The sequence below is a fragment of the Mesocricetus auratus genome, unplaced genomic scaffold (assembly GCF_017639785.1).
Source record: "Mesocricetus auratus isolate SY011 unplaced genomic scaffold, BCM_Maur_2.0 Super-Scaffold_100066, whole genome shotgun sequence".
Lineage (NCBI taxonomy): Eukaryota > Metazoa > Chordata > Mammalia > Rodentia > Cricetidae > Mesocricetus > Mesocricetus auratus.
This window is the reverse complement of record NW_024429235.1, coordinates 1,197,850-1,213,605: the sequence shown is the minus strand read 5'-3', so window position 1 is coordinate 1,213,605 and position 15,756 is coordinate 1,197,850. Positions and strand designations below refer to the sequence as shown.

General features: G+C 37.2%; 1 pseudogene; it reads right to left on the bottom strand.

Moving 5' to 3' along the window:
• Nucleotides 1-1,404: 1,404 nt before the first annotated feature.
• LOC121136343 overlaps nucleotides 1,405-15,756 on the bottom strand; it is an 83,795-nt pseudogene continuing 69,443 nt past the window's right edge.

The following is a 15,756-nucleotide window of genomic DNA, read 5'->3' as shown; positions in this document are numbered from 1 at the left end:
AATCAGTCATATCAGAGATAATAGCAGTGACCAATTGAAACCCTGAAAGTGTGTCTATTGTATGGTGCACATATTTTAATTTTCCAAATTCTGCAAAGTGAAATACATCCTTTTGTTAAATTTCATTTCTATGTACACCTTTGTTATTACTGCCTACTGATAATGGAATTTTGTTATAGAATGAACAAGTAGGACACTTTATTTTCACTATTTCCTTGGCTTGTTGCCAAACTTGTTTTTCACATGGTGCTTTTTAAAGAAATTCTGAAGCTTCTAGCACACTTCCTACTAAAAAGTGATCAATTTCATCATTGCCTTGGGCTAGAGGATCTGGAAAACCTGTATGAGATCTGATGTGTGTCATGTATAGAGAATGAGTCCTAATTCTGAATGTTCCTTGTAATTGTATAAACAATCAGGAATAAGTGCCCCTACTTGGATCAGTGACTTTGGACATGCTGTCCTACTGTGCTTGTAGGAGATAATTTAAAGGACTGCTGAAGCTTGCCGAGTCAGAGTAAAAAAATCTTCCTACTTCCCTGCTTCTGTGTTGGTCAGTCTGTTCCTCTAGGAATTAGCCAAAGCTGGTTGCACCTACACTGCTGTGAAACTTTGGGTGACTGTCCACAAAGCCTGCTGCTTCTGTCTTTGCTGTATCTTTGGAAGTTGCTTGCCTGCACTTTCTGCCTACCCTAGTATCATTATCTTCCTTCTCATGTCTTTGATGAGGTTGAAAATTGGACTCACAATTATTTCTCTCTCTAACTATGTAGAAATATTAGTTACAAGACTTAAACTTTCCAGCTTAGGATAACCTTTTAGTAATGACTGGATGTGTAGTTAAGGCCATTTGCTCTAGTTGCTTCACTAGCAATAGGTATTATGTGTTTTTGCTCTTGATTTCCTTCTCTTAGAGCATAATTGATGTTTGCTATATTTGTGTATAGTTTTGTGTCAAATCTAAGTCTTCTCCTTAGAATAAAAGGGGAATTGTAGCAAGAGAGAGAGAGATCTACTATGCACCCGTGGCACTGTCCATGCCCATTTGGGCAGGGTCAAAGGTTTATACAGGAGAGAATTTAGGCTGACTCTGGGAGGCACATGTTACTCTGAATGCTGGTTGAGTCATGGAAAACAGAGTGGGAGGATCCTTGGAACTGGAACCTGTGGCAGCTACCACCTCCTGTGTAATTGTTATCTCCCTGACTCCAAATAAATTTTTTTATGTGTATTGGTTCAAGCAAATCTTCATTGCCACATGTGACAGTCAGATGTGCTTTTATATATCTAATGTAGTTGTGGCAATGGAGCTGCTAGCACTGGGCAGCCCTTCAGGCACCAAATTCTGTACAGGGTTTATGCAGATGATGGAGATGATGGCTCCAGGGATGTCCAGTCATCACTTTACTTTTCCAGTGGATTCCTGAAATTCCTGTTGGGGAATTTAGCATCTTTGTCCATCTCTACTTAGATTCGCAGGTCCTGATTGTATTTGACGAGGTGATAAGATCAGCAAAGGGCATCAGTCTTGATATACCCCGTGCAGAGCCCCACAAAGAAGTCAGCTCTGAAATTATCTTTAGTGTGCCCAGAGTGATGGGACTCCATGACACCCCAGCCATTGGACTGGGCCAACTTACATGCTTGCAGAGATTTGGTCTTAGAGACCGACCTAGTTCATTAAATCAGAAGGCAGTTGTAGGACTTTTCTGTCACAGCCTTGGCACTCCATCAAGTGTTTATTACCACGAAATCATCCCAATGACCAGGATGCCTGTACCAGCTCTGAACTTCTGCCACATTTGAAATCATCCTGGTCAAAGGAATCCTCGATAACCACTGGATATTTCCAGATGAAGGACATGTCAGCCATGTAGTCAGCTTGATGTACCTGTTGGAGTCATAGGTGACTGTAATTCCAGGTCATACATGCCAGACCTAAAGAATTCAGAGGCAGCCATGTCTGTGTTGATGATACCCTTGTGAGTGTAGCTGGCTTTTTCAATTGTGGTCTTCAGCAGCTCTCAGGCTTCTATGTTCTTCTAATGGATTCTCCTGGTATTTCTACTTGATAATATCCTGCAGGTTGTAGTAAAGCTGTTCTGAATGGGCATGGCTTCCCAGAAATGGAAGACCCTGCAGATAGCGTCATGAACTCTTGCACAGCCAGCTCGTTGCCAGCATGAGAACAGTTGTTGATCCCTTTGGAAGCTGGGAGCATTAGAAAGACTTCAGGGATGCCAGTCAAATCAGCGATGTGAGGGCACAGGGACATGTTCTGTCCATGGCATCAAAATTTCAGAAAGCCAAAGATACTCATATTGTGGCATTTTCAGCAATGCTAGATTTAATTCCAGTGCTGTCCACTTCAGTTATCAGTTTTAATATCTTCTTTTGATCTACAGCATTCAGTTATTTTATACTCAGAGCAGGTGCAATAGTCTTGATATGCTCCATCCACATGACTCCTTATGCAGAAGCATGTGCTAACATTGTCACATTTTCAGGGCTTTATTTGTGTCAGCAGAGGCACCACTGGGCACAGCAGGTTGGAGGACAGCTTTTTAGGTGCAGAGATCAACCTCAACAGTCAGATTATCCATGAGTAAAAGATCTCTCTGGCATGGATCTTGAGAACAAACATGGTGAATTTCTGGCCTTTGGATTGACAGATAGGAAAGAAACAGTTTTCTGAAGACACAGGAGAGAGCATTCAGGACAATTTAATAATAATAATAATAATAATAATAATAATAATAATAATAATAATGATAAAATTGCTAAAGAGAACCCAACCTGAAACAAAACTAGAAATGGGAAATTTAGGACATCAAAGAAACCTCATAGCTAAACTCTTGAGAATATTCAACATCTCTTCTGCCTCCTCCATTAACCCCAGGAATTCCTTTGAGATTGCAATATTGTTTACCTATCACCAGCTTGTGCATTGCATTTCTAATGTTATGTAAGAATAATTAGTAAGCCCATCTCTGTAGGTCATCAGATTGTTCTCCATAATGCAGAACTATGTAACCCTATTTGCTCTTCCTACAGTATTCTGCCTCAGGAAACTCTTGCTATTATCTTCACTTCAGGATTCACCAATGAGCATGAACTTCACCAGCCAATAAGCAGGGAATATTTGTCATAGCCACACCCTTTCATCATGGATACACAGACCCACAATTTATTCATGTAAGTTCTGAGAGAATTTATGATGAAGAAGAGAGTACAAGAATTATTATTTCTTCCTAATCACATGAACTATGATTATTTGAACGTAATAGTGGTAAAAATTAGTGCAAAAATAATTTGAGTTTCTCCATTGGTATTTTATTGTTGTGATGGCTGTGCACAAAATCTCATTGACATATTCTCCAGTGTCCCTTTTGCACACTCCTATGATCAAATAGACCAGAAAATACAGCCAACTAAGTTGGTTCATATACAATATAAAGTACTGTGGCTATGCTGTTGAGGAAGATTCAATAATTATAACTTTGTACAAAGCTACTAAGTGTGTGTGACTATTACTGTCTTCCCTGGTTGGAAGATCTGAGCTCTAGAGTTTATGTATCTTACTCTATCTGAATAGTTCTTCCAAATTTCCAAATTATAAGGTTCTTCATGGTTAATATTTTATTGAAGGTACAAGTCAAAAACAGTATTCCTGTGTAGCATGTACTAGGTGGTCAGGCAGAAGGAAGTGAAATCTTGTGTGAATTGCATTGCTGTATCAAAGCACAAAAATCTGTTCAGCAAACAGACATTGCATAAAACCTTATTCTTTTTTCTCTCTAAGACTCTTTTATTACATGATATTGACCAATTTAGTGAAAACTATGGTCAACTTTAAATAATAGTTTCTTTTCTCCCTTTAGCAAATTTGCTTGCTTAAAGTCATAGCTTAAACCAGTGTTAACCTGTGACTTCAGTAATGGTTCTTTTTATAATAATTTTTACTTAACTTTTTACACATGTTACTCCCAGTTCCCTATCCCTCTTCTCCTCCTCTGTCACCCCAATACCCACAACCACCCACTTCATCCCCACTCCTTTCCCCCAGGGAGTGTAAGTTCTTGCATGTGGGATTTTCAGAGTCTGACATATTATTCTGGGCAGAGCCTAGGTTCTCCCCATGTGTCCAGGTTGAGAGAGCATCCTTCCATGTGGAATGGGCTCCCAAAGTCTATTTGTATGCCAGGAATAAATAGTGATCTACTATCTGAGGTCCCATAGATTGTTTATGCCTCCTCAGACATAAATCTGGAGTTCATGAGTTCCCCATATTTATGTCAGCTGACTCCGTGGGTTTTGCTAGCTGGGACTTGATTCCTTTGCTCATCACTCCTCTTTGCAGATGCATTCCAGGAGTTCAGATAGGTTTTTAGCTGTGGGTGTCTGCCTTTGCTTCAATCAGCCACTGGATGAGTAATCTACGATGGCATATAAAGTAGTCATCAATCTCATTATCAGGGGAGGACATTTAAGGTAGCCTTAATGCCAGTTAGTGTCATTTTTGTAGATCTCTGAAAAATCTCACTAGTGCCAGATCTCTCCTCTAACAAATATGCTAAACTCCCTCTAGCATAATACCTTATTATAATTAAAAATACTCATGGCTTTCCAGATCTTTATTTTGGAATGTTTACCTCTGTTTTATGAATGGCAGGTTGTATACTTGAGGTGCATTTGAAATAGTCTCAAAACATGGAAACAACAATTCAACTCAAAATTTTCTAGTTCCCTTGGTCCTTATTATCTTCTTTGTAATTTGAACTATGTTCTCATCATGTTCCCTGTAGGATTTCTATTTTACTGGTATTTTTTATTCTGTCAGCATCCTCCATCATTCCAAGGCTCAGCCACTAAGTTTTCAATGGAAATGCAGTCAGGTTCCTCTATCATTTGTAGTTTGAAACATGAGAGCTTAAAAAGATACATGCTGTTAAGTTCTTTGCGTACCTTCTTAAGACTATATGATTAGTAATCCATGAAGACATATATATGCATGATATAATGATTGGACATGCTATTCATGAATGTGAAGTAGAGTGGAATGAGTTAGAGTTATATAGGGAATTTGAAGAGGTATAGATGGAAGGAAGAGATATTATTGTATTATCATTTGAAATATAAAAATAATCAAATAAGAAAAGTAAGACGAAACCAAAGCAAGCCACTCCAGAATCAAATAATGACACATTTGTTTTGCATTATTTGTAATTCTGAGACATATTAAGTATTATATGACAGAGCTTTAGTAGTATTTTTTCTGTGAGCTTTTATGCTTATTTAAGTATTTTTTATTGATATAATTTATTATCTCTAATTTTCATTGCCACAAATTTGAAATGAACAATTCATATTTTAATCATTAAGTCATCCCTTTCCCCTCTCAAAACCCTGGCTTCCATATATTTGCTTTCCTTTACATTTTTATTCCATTCAGGTATGTGACCTAGAAATTGAAGCAAGATCAATTATTTGTTTGTTTTCATGTTATGGACTTTTCAATCATCTAATGGTAGTAAATAGCTGTACCATTTCCCTGCCAAAATTGTATGTATTCTCACCTGAAGTAAATGAAGGTCAGGCATGAAAAGAAATGGAAATTCAATTTTGTGCATTGTGTGAATACATTATTTAGAGTCCAGTGCCCTTTGGGAATACTCCCCAGTAAATTCATATTTTCTATACACATAGGATTTAAAACATAGTCAAACAAATGTAACTCATTTTTTATCATTTTGCAAATGGAGATGGGATTTTGTGATTGGCTTATATGAGCACGTGGCTATGGAGAAAGTCATAAATGTTCTCTTGATTCACTGATTTCCAACTAGGGCCGCTATCTTCACCATTGGATACAAATAGAAATACATTCTACATATGAGTACATCCTATATTGCATGACCTTAGTTGATTTTCCCTTTTTAATGACACATATTAGGAGGATGTCTTTTAGGTGACAAGTGGGTAAATCATCATGCAAAATCAAATATTTATATGTGATAATATAATTCCAATAGTTTTTAGTGCAAAACAGAAAAGTAGTAATAGGACCCAGGTGACTGTTTTACTAAGAGCAATTAACTGGCGAATATTAAAGCACATGGACTTCTTTTGTTGTAAACCTGGCAGTTACTATATTTTTATTAGGTAACCAAATAGTTACTGGTGTGAATAGAGGAAGACAGTAGAGGTTTTTGATGTTGTAAGTAATTTCGTGATAGAATTTACAATCTGCTCAGGTAGAAACCATTCTACTACTTAGACAACTATGGAAAATTATTTGGTACCAGTGTATGCTTGGTTCTGGCTCATGCAAAAAACAGAGCCAGCCAGATTTGGATATCCCTGTTTGCATTTATAGATTCATAGCTCCAATCGCGTTTTGAGTAATCAACCATGAGACAGAAATTACAATTTTTTTTGTTTGTACAAACGGGGAGATTTTCAATATATACTGTTGTCATAGTTCTCTGGAGACAGACCAGGACTTCTTTGAACAGGCAGCTGTCAATCAAGATTGTCCTGTTTTCTTGGAGAAATATGCTATTACTGATAAGACAACTGGAGGCACTTCTTCAGCTAATTCGACATTATGTGGTTTAATATTTCCTAAACAATTTACAAGTCCTTTTTAATGTCAATTTATTATTCTCAGTTTTTAGTTTTCCATATAAATAGGGTACCTAAAAACTAATGTCTGTCTATCTGTGAGGTAGTGATATGGCTAATCTCTTTGCAATAGACTTGGGAAGTTCACAGGCAGACTTGGAACCTGTCTGCAATGTAAGGAAATACTTCTGAGTGACAGCATGTTCTATGTGACATACTACTGAGTGAGCATCAAGTATGTATTACGTCAATTTAAAATGGCTCTTTATATGTATTTAAATAGGTATTTATATAGAAATTTCACTGAAAAAAATCTGACCCCTGAATTTGTATCATCCATTGAGATAGATGAATTAGACAGTAAAATCATGTAGAACCACTAAGAAGTCAAAATTTATTCATCATAATTCACATTTCTGTAAAGTATCACATCTGACATACATTAAATGCTTATAATATAGTCATTGGGAATTTCTGATAAAAGACTTATTACTTAGATGGTATTAATTGAATACTTTCCAAATGCCTGAAAACATTGTAGGGCAGTAGTTTCTACTCCAGGTTGAATTAATTATAATTTATTATTTCCCATGTATGTATTCTAATTAAATTGACTCATGAAGTCCTGGATCAGATTTTAAGATACTTTAAATAGCACTGGGAATTATATCCACTATTCTACATAATTTGAATTATCTCTAATATCTTACCTACTATAACAGACCTATTTAATGATTAAGTCTTATCTATTTTAGGTGTTAGGGTATTGCCAATATTTTTTGCATCACTAATATTTAATGTATTTTAAACCTTTGTAATTCATTGTGCAATTCCATAGCTTAAGTGAGATCTTGGATATCTATGCACAAGGCCTGACTAACATGGACATCGCTTTACTAGGGCTCTGGGTCAAGCTGGCTGCACTTATGAAAATCAATGGCATTGGGTAGACATAAGAAAATCATGTTTCTATACCAAATATTTTACTGAGAAAATGTGGAGATGATTACCCCATTTAGCTTTGCAGCATAAAATTTCACATGAATTTACTGACATTTCATTATTTTTTATATCACTAGATTAGTGGTTATGGATAGAGATGTTCTTTGATAATGTGCATTTAACTAAGACATTCACAAAAAAATTGAAAGAAACTAAGAGAAATATGAACTACATATATTAATTGGTTTTAAAAATTTAACTAAGATTTTAAGAAAGACTTATCCCACCCTTCCCAATGGAGATTTTTTTTAAGTCAAAGAAAAAGACAATCATATAGAAGACACTGGAACCAGAAAATGTTTTTCTAGATAGGAATCCTAAATTACTATATAGAGGCTAGGATTTCACATTGTAATATATATTCTAAGAAAAATAAACTTGCTCCATGTTATTGTAATAAAAAGATCTGTATTTAATTGCTGCAAGTTTTCATTTTATTTGACTTAGAGTTTTCCTAAAGTTTCTAGAAAATACCATTTTTCCTTAAAAGTGTTTGCTTTAGTTTACTGTGATAACAGGCCTGCTGTTTACAGTAATCTTCTAGATTGCCATATTCAATATGGCACTTATAAGAGGTCACACATGAGCTAAGAACAAAACACTATTTAAACTACGGGATTAGCAACATCTGAGCAATTGTTAGTAAAGTTACAATAGGTTTGAGAAAATAGTATTTGTACTTACTTGACTCATTATAGAGAGTGTCTACATATATACTGGTCCCATAGTTAACATTTTTGGTTTCCTTCAAAAGATGTTCAAGAAATAAAAACACAAAGAATACAACATCTGTACCAGAATTCCACTTCATTCAACTGTCAGAGGATCCAGACCTACAGACTATACTCTTTGGTCTATTCTTGCCTATGTACATCTTTGTCCTATTTGGAAATCTGCTCATCATCCTGACAGTAAGTTATGACTCCCATCTCCACACACCCATGTACTTCTTCCTCTCCAACCTGCCCATGGTTGATATTGGTTTTGTCTCCACCACTGTTCCAAGGGTGATTGTGGAAATCCACACTCACTGCCCAGGCATCTCCTTAGTGGGCTGGCTGACATAGATGTCACTGCTCCTAATTTTTTGGATGTATGGATAGCCTGATTCTGGCAGTGATGGCATATGACAGGTTTGTGGCCATCTGCCACCCTCTATATTACCATGTCATTATGAATCCCACTCGCTGTGGTGTCTTACTTTTAGGGTGTTTTCTCCTTAGTCTGGTAGAATTAATTTTACACTATGCAGCAATATTAAAATTTTCCAACTGTGACAATATCACTGAAATTTCCAACTTTTCTGTGACCCTTCTGAAATCCTAAAACTGGCCTGATTTTATAGTTTCACCAATAACATAGTCAGGTTCAGTAGAGACACTCTGTTTCGGTTACTTCCTATTTCAAGAATCATTTTCTCTTATTTTAAAATAGTTCCCTCCATCATGCGATCATCATCTTCAAGGGGGAAGGTCAAAACCTTCTCCAGTGTGGGTCTCATTTGTTCATTGTTTGCCTGTTTTATGAAACAGGACTAGGAGTGTACTTCAGCTCTTCTCCATCACATTGTACAAGAAGTAATGCAGTGGCCTCAGTGATGTACACTGTGATCACACCTATGTTTAATCCCTTCATGTACAGCCTGCGGAACAAGGACATTAAGACTGCATTAAGGAAGTTTCTTAGCAGAACATTCTAATAATTGACACTCTGTATAAATTCACCATATATCCTGTACCAACTCTAAATGTAAAACCAAGTTAATTTCTAATGTTATCACTAAATGATACTTCACAATATAGCATGAAGAATTGGTGGTCACCATGGTTACACATATGAAGGATTGGTACTGTGGTGGTTTGAAATGAAATTCCCCCAAAGGTAATACCACTCTTAGCAGATTTGACCTTGTAAGAGGTATGGTATTTGAGATTCCTATTGCTGTAACCTCCCTCAATGTGACAATAAATCCATTTCCTGTTGACTGCATGATGTAGTACTCTCCATCACCATACCTGCCTATACAGTGCCATGCTACCTGACATGGTGATAATGGACTGAACCTCTAAAATTATAAGCAAGTTTTCCCATTAAATATTGGTATTGTCATGGCATCTTTCATAATAATAGAAAGCCCTAATCAAGACAGAAACTAGTATCAGAGACAGGAGTACTGCTGTGATACACCAGACTGGTTTTAGGGTGGTAATTGTCAGTTCAGTTCAAGGAATCACATGGGGCCTGCCAGTCTAATGGGACCTCTAACAGTTGAGTCAATGTTTATCCATACTTCACAAATGTACCTTGGATGCCCATTCACTATGGAGGGATACTATTTCAGCCCAGATACATGAAAGAGGGTATAATCCCTCCCACAAATGATGTGATGGACTTTGGTTGTTCCCTGTGGAGGATCTCACTATCCTTGGGGAATGCGTGGGGTTCAGTGGGGGGCATGGGAGAATGGGAGGGCAAGGGAATGGGGGGACTGATATGTCAAATAAGATTGTGTCTAAAAAGAAAAGGAAAAAAAGAGTCTCTGTGACCATGGTATTTCTTTATAGCAATAGAAATCCCTAACCAATACAGGGAGTTAAAAATTTGAAGTTGGAGCAATAAAACTCTTCTAAGGATGAATGATGCAATTGTTGAATAATCACTTGTTATGGTTTATTCCTTAAACTGTGTTAATATGTGTCAATATGAGTGGTGTTTTTTATCTTTGCCATCCTGATGAATGTAATATGGAATCTCAGAATGGTTTTCATTTGCATTTCCCTGATGGCTAGGGATGTTGAACATATCCTTAAGTGTCTTTTCTCCATTTCAGACAAGCTTTCATAATTTACATCATGTCTCTGTGTCATTATTGGGGAGCTAATGGTCCTGACTAAAACCATCAAGGCTCCCTACAATGCATTACATTTTCAATGTAATCAACAACTAAAGGAGCCTATTGAAAGGGGTCAGTCTGCTGAGATTGTGTTTTAGAAATGACAGAGAACCAGGTTTGTGAAGCAGGCTGCCTGACCAGTACCTGAACACGGAATATTGGAATATACATGCTAACATTGCAGGGGAAAACTCAGTTGGCCTCATCCTTAGAAAAAGAGCTACAGCAAGAGAAATATCAGCAATTAAAGAAAAAGGCAACGAGTTTGAAAGTGAGCAAGGATGTGTACATGTGAAGAAGAGAGGGATGTGGGAACTGTTGGATTTACTTGATAATCTCATTTTTAAAATATTTAAGCAAAATTAATTAAATTCATAACAATACCATGAGAAGATTGGTACTTGTCACCCCCCAGAAGTGAGAGAATTAAACTTAATGAATAAGGATTGACATGAATTAAAATCCACTAATGAATCATGAGATGCTTAGGACTCAAAATGCTCTTGGCTTTGTCAGTTCTGAAGTCCTCCACAGTTTTACAGGATGTTGTGTTCATAAAGGCCATGAAACCACATCAAAAAGTCACTGTAGACTTCAGCACAAAGGGAGAAGAATATGAGTGATTCTATGTGACTCATTTGTGGAGGGATTGATAGAGTTGTATATATACACATGAATTTTATAAATATAAAATTATTCCTTAATAATTCAATATTTTGTGTTTTCTGGAAGGTGCATTGTTCAATAATGGTACATTTGTGTATGATGGTTCCATTTACTATGTAAGTTTTAATAAATATTTTTAAAAAGAATATTCATCATATCTACTACCAAGTATGAATTATATATTAACATGAAATTTTATAACACGAACACAGTTTAATTAGTATTGATATAAGATAATATCCATTAATAAAAATATGGTACTCTAAAAGAGCATGACTTTTCAATAACAGGATAATTGCTTGGGAAAATGGAACAAAATGACTCAGTAATTATGAACTATTAATTTGCATTCGACATTTAGCAATAAAGTCACAGAATTTTATATTGCTTTAGTAAATCTAAACATAGAGAAATCATATTATAGTCTGGTAACATCTTAGGGTAAACTTAAATGCCTCCTACTTTTTTTTACTAAAAGGTGTTTTTCTTCAATGGGAAACAAAGTATTTCACCATGGTACTGGGATTCTTTCATATAATATGATTTTCTTTCAAATACTGTGAGATTTAATGTCAATAAATAGCTTTGCATAGAATTATGAGTAATTAAACAGCAAAGATACTCTGTGCTCCTACCTCCAGTGAAAAAGACAGATCTCTTACTGTTTTTGTTTTCAGGTTTTTAAATTTATTTTTTAATATTTTTTATTTAGCTTTTTATGCATGTCACTTTCAGTTCTCTCTCCCACCCCTTCTCCCCCACCTCCCAATCCTCCCTTCCGCTCACCTCCATTCCATCTCCCCTCCTCTCCCCAGGAAGGGCATGGGGTTTCATGACAGATTTTCAGAGTTTGTCACATCATCCCGGGAAAGGCCTAGGTTCTTCCCCATGTGTCCAGGCTGAGAGAGCGTCCCTCCATGTGGTATGGGTTCCCAAAATCCCTATGTATGCCAGGAATAAATACTGCTCTACTCTCTAAGGTCCCACAGATTTCCAAGGCCTCATCTCTGACACCCAGTTTCGGTGGGAAGGATGTCTGGATTAGTCCCATGCTGGCCCCTCAGTCTTCATTCTGGGGTCCATCTGTTCCCCCTTGTTTAGGTCAGCTGCCTCTGTTGGTTTCGCCAGCCCAATTTTGATTCCTTTGGTCATCACTCTTCTTTGCAACTAGTTTCTAGGAGTTCAATTCGGTTCACAGCTGTGGGTGTATGCTTCTGCCTACATCAGCCACTGGATGAGAGTTCTAGGATGGCATATTAGGTAGTCATCATTCTCATTATCATGGCAGGGCATTTAAAGTAGCCTTAATGTCAGTTGGTGTCATTTTTGTAGATCTTTGAAGATCTCACAAGGGCCAGATGTCTCCCCCAACTTATACTGCTTTATAGTATCTCCCATCCTTCTCTCCTCTATTCTTACCCTGGCTCAACCTTCCTCCTCTCCCATGTCCTCCTCTCCCATCCTCGTTTCTCAGTCTCTTTCTCCCATCTCCTTCTGCCTTCCCCTCCTCCCCCCACAATCCAATTAGGAGATTGCATTCCCTAACCCTTCTATGGGTTACCATGCATATCTGTCTTAGGCTCCTTCCTGTGCCCCAGACTTTCTGACGGTAGGATTGTGGGCTGGCAATGCCCTGCTCCATGTCTGAAATCCATATATGAGTGAGTACATACCATGCTTGTCTTTTTGTGACTGGGCTACCTCACACAGGATGGTTTCTTCCAGTGCCATCCATTTGCCTGTAAATTGTAATATTATATTTTTTTCTGCTGAGTAGTATTCCATTTTGTAAATGTACCACATTTTCTCTATCCACTCTTCAGTTGAGTGGCATCTAGATTCTTTCCAGTTTATGGCTATTACAAATAATACTGCTATGAACATAGTTGAGCAGATGTCCTTATTGTATGAGGGTACATTTTTGGGGTATATGCCTAAGAGTGGAAATGCTGTATCTTGTGGAAGAATTATTTCCAGTTTTCTGAGGAATCTCCATACTGATCTCCAAAATGGCTGTAAAAGTTGGTATTCCTGCCAGTAGTGGAGGAGTGTACCCCTTTTTAAATTTTTGTCCCAGATTTTTAAATTTAAATTAGAAATGAGCTTGTTTCACATGTCCATGCCAGCTCCCTCTCCCTTGCCCTCTAATAATCTCACATCCCATAAAATTTCTGCTACCCAGGCAGGGTGATACCTTTATGTGGGATCATTTGGAGGAGGGACTAGGCCCTTCCTCATGTGTTTAGGCTGACAGAGTATCCCTCTATGTGCAATGGTATCCCAAAATCAATACAGTAGATCTCTTCTTGCAATGATTTCAACCTAAATTCAGTTACACTTGTAGTGGGTGTTTGCCCCACCCATGGCCTTGGGCTACCTGGCCAAATAGATGTGGATATTTTCATCTGTTGATTTAACTCGTTTAAAATAAAGAAGCACGAGTCTTTAAATCTCTTGTGTGGTACTCTGAGAAAAGGTCACTGTTTCCATTCATACTAGGACAGAAGGGAAGGCATTGGTAGCTCTCTACCTTGACGTTATTTGTGGGTGTTCTCTAATAAACTTCTGATATATTTCTATTTGGGATGTGTGGAGTCACATAACTTCACCTACATACAATAAACCTGATAAAAAAGGAAGTGGAAAGTAGCCTTGAGTGTATTGTGACTATGTCTTGAATGTAATACTAGTAGCACAGACATTGAGACTGAAAATTAATAAATAGGGCCCCCTGAAACTGGAAAGTTTCTGTAAGGCCAAGGACACTGTCAATGAGACAAAACACAGCCTACAGAATGAGAAATATGATCACCAATTACCACATCTGACAGAATACTGATCTCTAAAATATACAAAGAACTCAAGAAACCTAGAATTCAAATAACAAATAATCCAATTAAAAGTGGGGTATAGATCTAAACATAGAATTCTCAACAGAAGAATCTCAAATGGGTGAAACACACTTATAAAATTGTTCAGCATCCTTAGTCATCAAGGAAATGCAAATCAAAATGACTCCGAGATACCATCTTACACATGTCTCAGTGAGTTAGAGGAAAATCATTAGTGACAGCTTATGTTAGAAAGGAAGTTGAGTCAGGGAAGACTCCTATACTGCTGGTGGGAGTGCAAACTTGTACAGCCACTTTGGAAATTAATATGGCCATTACACAGAAAAATGGGAACCAATCTACTTCAAGACCCAGCTATACCAATCTTGAGCATTTACCCAAAGGATTCTCGATCATACCACGAGGTACTTGCTCAGCTATGTTCATAGTGGCATTCTTCATGATAGCCAAAACCTGGAAATAACCTAGATAACCTTCAATCAAATAATGAGTAAAGAAAATGTGGTACATTTACTGGGTGGTGGTGGTGCACATTTTTAATCCCAGCACTCAGGAGGCAGAGGCAGAAGCAAGTGGATCTCGGTGAATTCAAGGTCAACCTTGTCTACAAGAGCTATCTCCAGGACACCTTGGACTACACAGAGAAATCCTGTCTTGGACAAGAAAACAAACAAACAAACAAACAAAAAGGGGTACTTTTACACCATGGAGTACTGTTCACTTGTGAAAAAACAATGACTTATGAAATTTTCAGCTAAATTAATGGAACTACAAATTACATTCTGAGTCAGGTAACTTAGATCCAGGTATTCAAACACTGCATGCACCCTCTTAGAAGTTGAGATTAGAAGTAAAGTAAAGAATAACCAGACTACAACTCACAGGCTTAGAGTGTCTAGATAATAAAGGCCACCCAAAGAGGGATGCATGCATTTCCATGGGAAGGGGAAGTAGAAAAACCTCCTGGGTTAAGCTATGGGGAAAGAAAGATACATCAATCTTATGAAGTTTTCAAAGAACATATAAAAATAAGAAAAGAAATAGTTGATCTAGTTCTGTATAGGACCCCACATCCTGTAATATGACCTAATCTGACCACCACACCACCATCACGATCATCATAATCCTACCACCACCACCAAACCCAACCAAGTCTCAGTCAAACTCGAGGATTCTGCTAGGACCATTCCTATCTCCATAGTGCAACATAATATAACTGTATTCATGAAATACATAGCCAACATCATCCTAAATGGAAAAGACTTTGAATCCCACAGAAGTTAGAAATGAAACAGTGATATTCACTATCACCACTATTTTTCCAACATAGTGCTGAACATACTAACTAGCTGGAACAATAAGGCAAGAGAATGAAATGAAAGGGATACAAATATTGAAAGAAAAGTGAAACTATCCCTTTTTATAGATTACATGATACTATATGTCTTAGTCAGTATTCTGTTTTTGTGAAGAGACAGCATGACCAATGCTTATAAAAGAAATCATTTAATGGGGGCTTTATTACATTTTCAGAAGTTTAGTTTATTATCATCATGGTGGGGAACATGGTGTCATTCATGGTGATGGAGGAGTAGGTGAGAACTAAATCCTGATCTGCAGGACATGAGAGACAATGGGCTTTTGCATTAGTTATACCAACTTTAAAGCCAGTGTCACACTTCTTCCAACAGGACCACACATCATTTTTTTCATTTTTGA